Below are 12,427 nucleotides of genomic sequence, written 5' to 3' on the forward strand. Positions count from 1 at the left end.
CACAGTATGATGCTAAACAACTCCTGGGTCAATGATGAAATCAAAACAGAGATCAAAAGATACCTGGAAACAAATGAAAATGAAGGAACATCTTACCAAAATCTCTGGGACACCATGAAAGCTGTAGTAAGAGGGGAATTTATATCTCTACAAACACACATGAAGAAAATGGAAGGAACACAAATTAACAGCCTAACAAGCCACCTAAGGAAGCTGGAAAAGCAAGACCACATAAACCCTAATTTCAGCAGAAGAATCCAGATCACCAAAATAAAAGCCCAAATCCGGGACATAGAAGACAAAAAGATAGTACAAAAAAATCAATGAAACAAAAAGCTGGTTCTTTGAAAGGATAAATAAGATCGATGGTCCCCTACCTAGACTGACCAAGAAAAAGAGAGAAAAAACCCAAATAAGCACAATCAGAAACACAAAAGATGAAGACACATCTGACCCTGAAGAAATACAAAAGATCATCAGAGAATACTATGTACACTTGCATGGAAACAAACTTGAAAACCTTAAGAAAATGGAGGACTTTCTGACATCACACAACCTGCCTAGGTTGGAACAAGGAGAAATTGAGACCCAAAATAGACCAATAACAATCAAGGAAATTGACTACGTAATAAGAAAACTACCTACTAAAAAAAGCCCTGGACCAGATGGCTTTCCAGCAGAATTCTATAAGACATTTAAGGAGGAGATGATACCAATCCTACTGAAGGTTTTCCAGGCAATTGAAAAAGATGGAACTCTCCCCAAATCATTTTACAAAGCTAACATCATATTGATACCTAAGCCAGGTAAAGACCCAACAAAGAAAGAGAACTACAGGCCAATATCTTTGATGAACATAGATGCTAAAATTCTCAACAAGATCCTAGCAAACCGGATTCAACAACACATTTCAAAAATCATCCATCATGACCAAGTAAGCTTCATTTCTGGGATGCAAGGCTGGTTCAACATTCATAAAACCATAAATGTAATTAAATACATCAACAGATGTCAAAACAAAAACCACATGATTATATCATTAGATGTAGACAAAGCTTTTGATAAAATCCAGCACCCCTTCTTGATAAAAACCCTCGAACATCTAGGCATACAGGGAACATACCTCAAAATAGTAAAAGCCATCTACGAGAAACCTACAACCAGCATACTCCTAACTGGACAAAAATTGGAACCATTACCCCTGAAAACTGGAACAAGACAAGGATGCCCATTCTCACCCCTCCTGTTTAATATAGTATTGGAAGTCCTGGCTAGAGCAATCAGAGAAGAAAAGGCAATCAGGGGTATCCAAATAGGAAAAGAGGAAGTCAAGTTATCTCTCTTTGCAGATGACATGATTGTGTACCTTGAAAACCTAAGAGAATCTGTCAAAAACCTCCTTACACTGATAAAGGACTTTGACAAAGTCTCAGGATATAAAATAAATGTGCAAAAGACAATCGCATTTCTTTACACCAATAATAAACAAACAGAAACCCAAATAAAAAGCATAATTCCATTCACAATAGCCACAAAAAAATGAAATACCTTGGCATCTTCCTACCCAGAGACGTGAAAGACCTCTACAATGAAAACTAAAAAACACTGCTCAAAGAAATCAAAGATGACACAAACAAGTGGAAAAATATCCCATGCTCATGGATTGGAAGAATCAACATTGTGAAGATGTCCATCCTACCTAAGGCAATCTACAGATTTAATGTAATACCCATCAAATTACCAGCAACATTCTTCTCAGACCTAGAAAAAAACAACACATGAATTCATATGGAAACACAAATGACCAAGAATAGCCAGAACAATCCTCAGCACAAAAAACAAAGCAGGCAGTATCACATTACCAGACTTTAAACTTTACTATAAAGCTACAATCATCAAAACAGCTTGGTATTGGTATAGGAACAGGCATATAGACCAATGGAATAGAATTGAGATTCCAGAAGCAAAATCTCAATTTCTCAACAAACTCATCTTCGACAAAGTCTCCACCACCTGCCACTGGGGAGAGGAGAACCTATTCGGTAAATGGTGCTGGGAAAACTGGCTGACCACATGCAGAAGATTGAAACAGGACTATCTATCCCCATATACAAAAATTTACTCCAAATGGATCAGAGACCTAAATGTAAAAACCTCAAACCTTAAGAACCTTAGAAAATGAAGGACATACCCTCATGGAAATTGGAACTGGCATCCAATTCCTGAACAAAACCCGAAACCCACAGGCCATAAGAGATAAGATAGGCAAGTGGGAGCTCATCAAACTGACAAGCTTCTGCAAAGCCAAAGAAACCATCAAGAGAGCAGGGAGACAGCCTACAGACTGGGGAAAAGTACTTGCCAACTCCAGGTCTGACAAAGGTTTAACATCTTGGATCTACAAGGAACTCAAACATGCTGAAAAGAAAAAAACAAATAACCCCATTATAAAATGAGCAAAAGATATGAACAGACACTTCTCAAAGGGAGACATCCAAGCAGCCAACAGACACATGAAGAAATGTTCAACCTCACTAATCATCAGGGAGATGCAAATCAAAACCACACTGAGATACCACCTAACTCCAGTCAGAATGGCAATTATCAATAACTCAAAAAATAACAGTTGCTGGAGAGGGGTGTGGCGAAAAGGGAACACTTCTACACTGTTGGTGGGAGTGTAAACTAGTGCAACCTCTGTAGAAAGCAGTGTGGCAATTCCTAAAAGCTCTAAATATCAACCTCCCATATGACTCCACAATCCCCCCACTGGGAATATACCCTGAAGAACTCAAATCACTCTATCAAAAAGATACCTGCACACGTATGTTTATCGCAGCATTGTTCACAATAGCAACAGCCTGGAAGCAACCATGCTATCCATCAAAAGAGGACTGGGTTTAAAAAATGGGGTACATATACACGATGGAATACTATGCAGTCATAGAAAAGAACAAAGTCATGAATTTCGCAGCAACCTGGATGAAACTAGAGTCTATAATACTGAGTGACCTCTCACAGAAACGAAGATCTGAATATCACATGTTCGCACTCATATAGTGGACCTTGAACATTTAATGAAATACTATAAGAAAATGACTGACAGTAGTGAGAAACTATGGAGGGGGGAGATGGGATTAACGGTAATAAATATCTGTCTGGGGATGAGGAGATACCTCTTATCAACAAGGGTGCCTGAATGAAGCATATTTGTATACCTAACCCTTAACTGTACCTCACAATATCATAATAAAAAATATTGATTATAAAAAAAAGAAAACCATGTCTTTGAAGTGTATTTGATGACAAAACATTCAAGATCTACTGATAAATAAAAATTGAGAACACAAATTTCCTTCATTTCCTGTGGAAGGAAAAAAGCTCAAATTATGAAAAGTGATATGTCTAAATAGTACTATGGCTCCCAGTTTGTATTTTCTTCCATATGTTTTCTCCCTATTTGCTACATTTTCCTAAAATTTCCACGTGCATTACTTTTATAATCAGTTTTCTTTAAGAATACTTTAAAGAGAAAGAAAAACCGTGACACCCAAACTGCCAAGAATGTGAAAAGAGCCTGTGTACCCAAGCACCGGCTACTCCCAGAAGGCCACAGAACCACCCGTTATGGCCACAGGGCTGAGACAGAGCCTCGTGAGACTGTGACCATCTAAACTTCCTCGAGGACGAGAAGCAAAGTGAGGTCTGCCTAGGAGGGTGAGAAAAAGCCAGCAGAGCTGAGCTGAAAACAGAACTCCCAGAGACTGAAGATCAGAAACCACAAAATAGACGGGAGCTGGGAAGATGAACTGCCAGGGAGAGGACCATCCAGCCTTGTCCTGCAGAAACCCCCAAAACACTTGCCACATTACCAAGAGCATCCCATGTACAGTTTACTCCAGGCCATGGGAGCATGGCATTGGCATGGGAGGAGTGTGAGAGGGTGCTGCTGATGAGAAGTTCCTGGGATTTCCTTGTATCGGCTCTGAGGCTGGACTGTCCAATATGGTAACCGCTAGCCACATGAGTCATCCAAATTTAAATTAATTAAAATCCAATAAGATGTAAAACTCGGTTGCACTAGCCACATTTCAAGTTGCTAATGGTTATCCTACCAGATAGAGCAGAAGAGGACATTCCCATCACTGCAGAAAACTTTCTGTGGGACAGCACTGCTCTAAGGAATTGCTGAACTTGAGTACTTCCGTTTCTGAAGGACCAGCAATGAATGGTGTAAAGATAGAATTGGAAGTCAACAGCCCGATTAGAATCGAATTCTAGTTGACAGGTGACCATCGAAGCCCCATTGAGACTCCCTACGTGTCAGTTTCTTTGCCCATAAAATGGGAATAAAAATATGAGGGGGGACCCAAAAATGGAATTTATGTGTATTTATTCTTACATGTTTAAGCTCCAGTCGCCTTCAAAGTATTCTCCATTTGGGGCAATCGAGATGCTTTTTCCACTGCTCAGAACAATTTGGGAGCTTGTTTGTTTTGATGCCTTTTAGTGCTCCTGCTATTTTTGGTTTCACTTCTTCTACATCAGCAAAACGTTTCCCTTTGAGGAGTTTTTCACCTGGGGAAACAAAAAAAGTCACTCCGGGTGAGACTGGGGAAACAGGGAGGGTGGGGTACAGAGGTCATGCTGTTTGGGGTCCAAAACCGCTGAACATCCAGCACCATGTGGGCAGGGGCACTCATAAATCACCCATCATAAAATGGGCAAACGTGTTGAAAGAATCTCCAAAACAGATTCACTGAAGTCGAACACAGCCTCTCACCACAACAGTAGCTGGTACACTGATATCGATGGTTTCCTAGAGCACTTACCTAGTGGGGAAAACCGGAACTAGGGCCCGCCCTCCAAAAGATAATTCTGATTTGTTGGTGTCCCCCTTCACGCCTACCTCATAGGGAGGTGATAAAGATTAAATGATATAAGACCAGTTTGGGCCACATAATGAGACCACGTCCCTACCAAAAATAAAAAATGAGTCTGCATCCCAGTTACTCTGGAGGCTGAGGCAGAAGGATCACTTGAGCCCAGGAGTTCAAGGCTTCTGACCTACTTAGAAGAGGAATGGCCTCAGAAGGCCAGGTATGAGAAGATGGTGACTGTGGACCCTGGGGCCCCCACACCCAAGGAGTATGCCCAGGGTATGGTCACCAAGCCCTGCTACATACAATGGAGAGAAACCATGAGCTCTACCTCTACTCTGGGCTTCCACGTTCAGGGCATCCAGGAAGCCAATGGGTCACCAACTTCAAGAAGACACAGGCGCTGGAACGGGTGACAAAGGTGTTGAGGGACTTCGTAAATGGAGACTGCAAAATCCTGAGAAAGTATGTGGCATGCCTGGAAGAACTTTGTGAAGCTGTGACGAACTTCCCCTTCTTCAGGACCAACAAGGTGATGGGCAGCTCACTCCTCTTTGTGCAAGACCACACTGGCCTGGCCAAGGTCTGGATGATCGACTCTGGCAAGACAGTGGCCCTGTCTTATCACCAGACACTCAGTCACAGGTTGCCCTGGGCCAAGGGCAGTCATGAGGATGGTTACTTCCAGGCCTTGGACAACACAATTCGCTTCCTTCAGGGACTGGCTCAGAGCTGACCCACTCAGCCCCCGCCAGGTTCATTGATTAGATGGTACTGGTCTGGCTAGAGATGCCAGGGGGACCTGAGGTTGGCAGGGGAGGAGCTGACCCCCAGAGATGGGAGAATTCGTGTCATCCGTCACACAAAACCAATGTGGAAAGGTCTGCAGGACCTTGAGAGATCAGGTGGCAACTGGTCCCTTCATGATACAAGGGCCGTAAAGACCCAGGAGGGAGCATGACGAGGCTCGTCCAGTGAGTCAGCAGAACCAGAGCGGGGTGCCCTAATCAGACAGGAAGGTTTCTGAGGGACTGCCAGAGGCCATAACTACACCATGCTGCCCTGAGAACACAATTCCGTTGTTGCAAGGTGTGGCGTGACACAGTGTCTACGGCCATATGAATGACTTGCAACCTGCCTCCTCCTCAAGCTGCAAGCTGGCTCTCTGAGGCCTGGGTCAAATTCATCTTTGGTGCCCCAAGGTTCAGGCATTCTTTGCGAACACACGCAGGAGTCACCTGTCCACCTGGGAAGAGTGACAGTCCCGTCTCTTCGTCTGGGAGCTATTCGGGTGCTGAGAAGGAGGCTCTAAGGAGGTGTGACACTGTGGGACTGGACACTGCCCAAGGGCTGATGCCACTGGGTGGGACACACTTCACTGTAGTCCTGTCTGCGTGGCCTGTGGGATCCTCCCTATTCCCGGGAGGGCTCTGCTGACCTCCTGCAGACCCAGGCCACAGCCACATCCCGGTCTCTGTACCAGCACTGTGGCAGTACACCCTCATTCTCGGTGCACCAAATCCAGCCTCAGGACTTCCTCCTTCTGCCGAAACCCTGGCTTTCCCAGCTCCTTCCTCCTGGCAAACAGAAAGGAGGTTCAGAGGCAAGGATAGCAGCATCCTCCATGTGTCCCAGTCGCCTTGCTCTGGAGAGCCCTGCAGTGAAGACCGCCAGGCGCCAGCCCGAAGCACAGCGTGGGTAGGACTGCCGTGAGCCAGACCTGCAGCCCAGTCCAAACCAGACTCCAGAATCCTGAGATCTGGTGAAAGACCCCCCTGTCCCCTCCAACAGCACCCACAGCTTGGGCTTCCTGGCCATAAGGGTGGGCTTACAGAGGACAGCACCTAGCTCTTCCCTGAGCCGAAGCTCCAACATTGACTTCCAGAACTGAGACGTCTTCCTTTTCTGCTACCCATTTTTATACTTATTCATACACGGGTAGTTGTTCAATGGGTAGTATGGCAGAAGCAGGAAACAAATGGCTCTGCCGTGTCTTCCACCCATAATAACACCCCAACAAACAGGACGTTCAAAGACAAAACAGAAACAAGATTAAATACTATGAAGACTGCAAACCTCCAGGTCACACCTCACACAGAGTCTGTGCTCAAAATCACCAGCTATTACGCTAACAGGGCTCCATGAGGTCTTTCCAAGGGCATCTCGGAAAATCCAAAACAGAACACAAGGGCCTTCGCACCCAGACTCGGTGTAAAAATAAGGGGCTCCTTTAACCTTCCTTGGGTTGTTCTAAAGTTATCTACCCTCATGCCTGACGTAAGCCCAAACTGGTGAACGTCTAAGGAAGCCGGGAGGGAGAGGCCCAGGAACCTGGCGGCCATCATTCCTCCCAGCCACAGAGCTCCTCCGTCCCATCCTGCAGATGAGAGATGGGCTCAGTGAGGTTCTCAGGGGTGCAACAGGGACTCCAAGCAGGCCTCCACTGCCCCACGCGTTCCCTGTCACCTATCAGACGTTAGACTACAGTGACAAACGTGAGGCCTTCTGAACCGGGCCTAAGCCCCTCCTTGAGCAGGACAAGCCTGTCAGGGGAGATGAGAGGAGACCAAAAGCCTCCTCTTGGGCAGGTGGCATCAGGACTCCTGCCATTCCCTCGGAAACATGAAGAACTTGATGCAAGTTGCACAGGGGGTTATACAGAGGACACAGAGAGCACTCCCGGACATCACTCAGCGGGGAAAGAAACACAGAAACAGAACACACAGCTTGTGGAAATCGAGTCGGGTGTCCACTCCAATTGGGATTGAGCACCAACCTCGGGAAAGAGGAACGGGGAAGAGGCTGCCTTCCAGGGGCGGGCAGCAAGTATAAACACAAGCAAAACACTCTTCCCGGTCCGCTCCGACATAAAGCACAGTTACGGGGTGAGGGAGCCAATTCCAGCATGACAGGAGCGGGCATAAAAAGGATATGTGGCACTGTACGCCTCTTCCCAGCATGGCTTCACCATGTTATTGCTGGAAGAAGTGCCCGAACGGGCCCCGTGGCTAATTAACAGTGGCCCCTTTAAAAAGAGAACTCTTTTTATTTTTATAGATGCGCTCAACACAACTAGCAGGATTTAACATCAGGCTCCCCTTTCTTGTTTATTTTTCCCCATAACTTGAACCGCGTTTTCCCTGGGTCCCGAACTAATGAAATGCTTATTTAGAAATGGTGGCCATCTGCGGCTGGTGCTGCCACGTTCCTTTCTGCTGGCTGCTGGCGGGTGGATGAGGTTCTAGGGCACGGGAGGTTTCCCAGGATGCCTGAGCCTCCAGCCCAGTCATATGGGAAGGCAGAGGCTGGGCAGAGAGGTCGGGCATCGGTGGTCCTCTGCTCCAGAGGATCCTGACTCCTCTGTCAGGAAACGCTGACAGCTGGCACGCAGGCAGCCTCACCTGCCACCGGGGCACACCAGCCTGCGCAGGGAACTGGCACGCCTCACTCTGGCACCATAGGCGTGGGCTCTGCATGCCAGTGACCCTGGAGGCTCCTGGTACCCCTCCCATCTGCCTCCCACCTCACGTTCTCCATCCACGCAGAGGAGAATGCCAGTCTGTGTGGCAGCTTCTTCTTTGCTGCTTTTTCTCCTGCTCAGAAGTGGATGCCCTCCATTTACTCATGTGATTAAAAGAAATCGGGTGCATGGCATTGCCCTCAGATCAATAAAGTCGCCACCAAGACCCACCTGCCACCGTGACTTTGCGCGCCTGCCTCATCACGTTTCCCTGCCCCGGCATCAACAGCCACAGAGCCGAGACTGTCTGTCCACGCTGACAGCAGATATAAACAGCTGGCAGAACACGTGCCATCTCGCCCTAGGACGAGCCCCATGGACGGCAGGGCTCCTCATTAATGCTGTCCTTCCAGCCGCCTGTCCTGCTGGGCCCCTTCCCCCAGCCCACCTGGGCCAACAAGATGTCTTCGTTTCAGCTCACCTGTCCTCCCTCCCAATTCTAGACTCTCTGTGGGATGACAACAAAGCACAACTCTGTAAGCATGCCTCGGTCTCCTGTCGCTTACCCCTCCCCTGCCTGGCTTCTCCAAACACCACCTCCTCGATTCCTTTCCCTGAGCATCTGAGGCGGGCCTTCTTTGTGCCTGGCATGGTCTAGGTCATTTCTCCTCCCACTTGGCTCCGTGAGGGCCAGAACCCTGCCCCAGTTCCTTGTGGTTCCCAACACCTAGCAGAGACCGGTGCCCGACAGGTATTTGTGAAGCAGATGAATAGCCTGCATAAGAGAAGACAGGCAGCCGGCTCGGTGGCTCAGCCTGTAATCCCGCGCTTTGGGAGGCCGAGGTGAGTGCATTGCCTGAGTCCGTGGGTTCGAGACCCACCTGGGCAACTTGGCGAGGCCTCATCTCTACAATAAATAGAAAAATCAGCCGGGCGTGGTAGCACGCGCCTGTAGTTCCAGCTACTTGGAAGGCTGAGGCGGAAGGATGGCCGGAGCCCAGCAGGCGAGGCTGTGGTGGCCGGGAGCATGCCACTGCACTCCAGTCTGGGCGATGGAGTTAGACTCCAACTCAGAAAAATAAAGAGGAGAGAGCCATGCAAACATCCAGTAAAGCACAGTGTGATCGGTGCTAGGAAAAAGGCGTGTACAAAGTCCTTTGGGAACTCAGACAAGAGAGCAGTTAACTCTGCCAGGACAGGATGCGTTCAGGGCAGTGGGCACCAGCTGTACAAAGGCATGGTCGTGTGTCCGCCCGCAGTGAGGCTGAGGAAGTGACCAGCCTCATTGTCCGTGTTCTTTTTGGTTTTTTTCTTAATTTTTATTATAAAGACGTGGGGTACATTTCAGGGTTAGGTATATAAACATTGATCATGCAGGTACCCTTGTGAATGAGGTATAAGCCTCCCTCCCCTAGCAGTTTCCCTCAACTGCCAATCCCACACACACCCCCGAACAGTTTCCCACTACTGCCAATCGCTTTCTTATAGCATTATCATTGTTCAAGATCGGCTTATGAGTGAGAACATATGGAACTCAGTTCTTTGTTTCTGTGATAGATCACTGAGGATGATCGACCCCAAATCCATCCAGGTTGCTGCAAAGTCCATATATTTGCCCTTCTTTATGGCTGCATAATATTCCATTGTGGCGGTGAGCCCGTGTTCTTGCTCCACAACAAAACCATGAGGCCTCAGAGGGGTCGACCAACCTGCCTCTGTGTGGGTGTCCGGAGAGACACCAGCTGGTCAAGCTGGGCCTGCCTTCCTGCTGAGCATGGTGTCCCCCCAGGAATGCCAGTCTCTGTGCCTGCTCGGTTGCAACGTGTGGGATGGACGGACTCTGAGGACACAAGAGAGAGCAGACCGGTCCCTCTCCTCTGGGAGTCCGCTGCCCAGTGAGGGAGAAAGACTGGATGGGCAATTGGAGTGAAGTGTGGGGAGGAGGCTTGACGGCTCTGTCAGCCCTGGGCGCCGGAACCACCCTGGCTGCAACTCCTGTGAGCTCTGAGGCGCTGGGAAGACCAGAGGAAGGGTAGACACAGCACTCAAGACGCTGGTTTGTTCTTAGCAAGGCTGAGAAGGCCACAGAAGGGAACGCAAGACATGGCCAAGGGGAGCTTAAAACTCACTGCCACCAGAGCACAACCTGTGAGGGTCCAGAAGGCAGGGCTTGCCCACCTCAATCCAAAACCCACCATCAGGGGTGGCTCACCTTCTGTAAGAAGGCTGGCCCCTACTGAGCACCCGGTGACCCTGTCTCACTCCCCTTCCCTCCCACCCACAGTGGTTTTCTCCTCCACGCCTTCCTCCTAGTTTTATCCCTCCTGAAAAAAAGAGGCAAATAGAGAAAAGAAGACAGCCGTCTGGAGAAGAGAGAGAGGAACACAGCAACGAGAGAGCAGAGAGGGGTGGTCACGTGGTGAAGGCCACTGGACATCCAATCAGTGACACAGCTTGACTTTTCCAGGGGCGCAGCTGGAGCCTCTGGAGAGAGGCCTGGAGAGAACTTGTTGTAGGGTCTCAGGGAAGGCGCAGACCACTGCCCTGGACTCTGGCTTCCAGTCCTGCCACCCTCCTCTGTAGCACAGCTGGCACGCCGAAGCCAGGGCACCCGCCAGCCAGGAGGTGGGCTTGATGAGCCAAAGCTGCCATGGACCACGCCCTCAGCAGATGCCTGTCCTGCGCCAGAATTCTTGTGAGGTCACTCATCTCCCCTGACTCCGAGGAAGAGCATGGGGGAGATTCAGAGACCCCACAGCTTACTGGCTTCTCTCCGGATTCAGATGATGTTACACTTCAAATTGCTTCGGTTCAAACCCCGGATGATTTTTCTGGGCTGCTGGGAGGAGAGGGTATTGATTCTGTGTTTTGATAAGGTCAGCAGTGATCAGCTCTGACAGTCAAGCGGATGGCCTGTCCCCTTCCCCCCTCCACGGGATGTGGTTCCACATGCAGAAAAGGAGGGAGAGGGGCAAAGACGGGGGAGGAGGAAGCGGCGGCCTTTGTTTCCGTGGTTCTGAAAGCTTCTTCGGGGCCGTATTGGCAGAAGCAGGCTCGCCTCAGACCGCAGTGCAGGAAAAGTAGTTTGGGGACGTACCATCTTTTCTGTTTCATTTACCTCTTCCTCCATGCACTCCTGCCCCGAAGCCTGGGATTCTGGCCGGTGACTCATCTTCCGCCAAAGAACCAATTAAGTTCCACGTACCATCCACAGACTCAGGATGACATGATTAACGTTCAGAAGCTGTAGGACAGCTCAGACGGAGATGGCGAGCGAGGCATCGGGAGGCCCCTCCGAGGTTTCACACAGCTGATTCGAACTTGATGAGAAAAGTGCCTGGATCTTTCTCCCTCTCCTGAAGTCATGAGAGGCGAAGCTGTGACAGAGCTCAGAGCTCCCACAAGTGGCAGGCATCTTCCCGATCCAACCTTGCCAGCCAAGGGCTCACACTCTCTGGAGACCTCCCAAATAGGATGCAAAACACGGTGTATATGTGTCTATGGATATTTTTCTAGAAAGAAGAGCCATTGTACCCCAAATCTTGAAAATAAAATATAAAACAATTAAATAAATATGCCGGACGTGGTGGCTCACTTCTGTAATCCCAGCGCCTTGGGAGGCTGAGGCGAGAAGGATTGCCTGAGCCCAGGGGTTCGAGACCAGCCTGGGCAACTTGGTGAGACCTCATCTCTACAATAAACCAAAAAAATTAGCCGGGGGTGGTGGCGCGTGCCTGTAGTCCCAGTTACTTGGAAGGCTGAGGCAGAAGGATTGCCTGAGCCCAGCAGATTGAGTCTGCAGGGGCCATGAGCGTGCCACCGCACTCCAGCCTGGGCAACAGAGTGAGACTCCAACTCAAAAAAATAATAATTTTTTAAAAATAAAACTTTTTTTAAAGTTTGAACTGCAAATTTGTGAAAATAAAGTTAAAAGTAAGTCTAAAAAATAAAAATAAAAAAAGAAGATCCAAGCCGGGCTCGGTGGCTCAGCCTGTAATCCCGCGCTTTGGGAGGCCGAGGTGAGTGCATTGCCTGAGCCCGCGGGTTCGAGATCCGCCTGGGCAACTTGGCGAGACCTCATCTCTAC

This window comes from Carlito syrichta, unplaced genomic scaffold (assembly GCF_000164805.1).
Source record: "Carlito syrichta isolate Samal-C Ts95f unplaced genomic scaffold, Tarsius_syrichta-2.0.1 Scaffold302562, whole genome shotgun sequence".
NCBI lineage: Eukaryota > Metazoa > Chordata > Mammalia > Primates > Tarsiidae > Carlito > Carlito syrichta.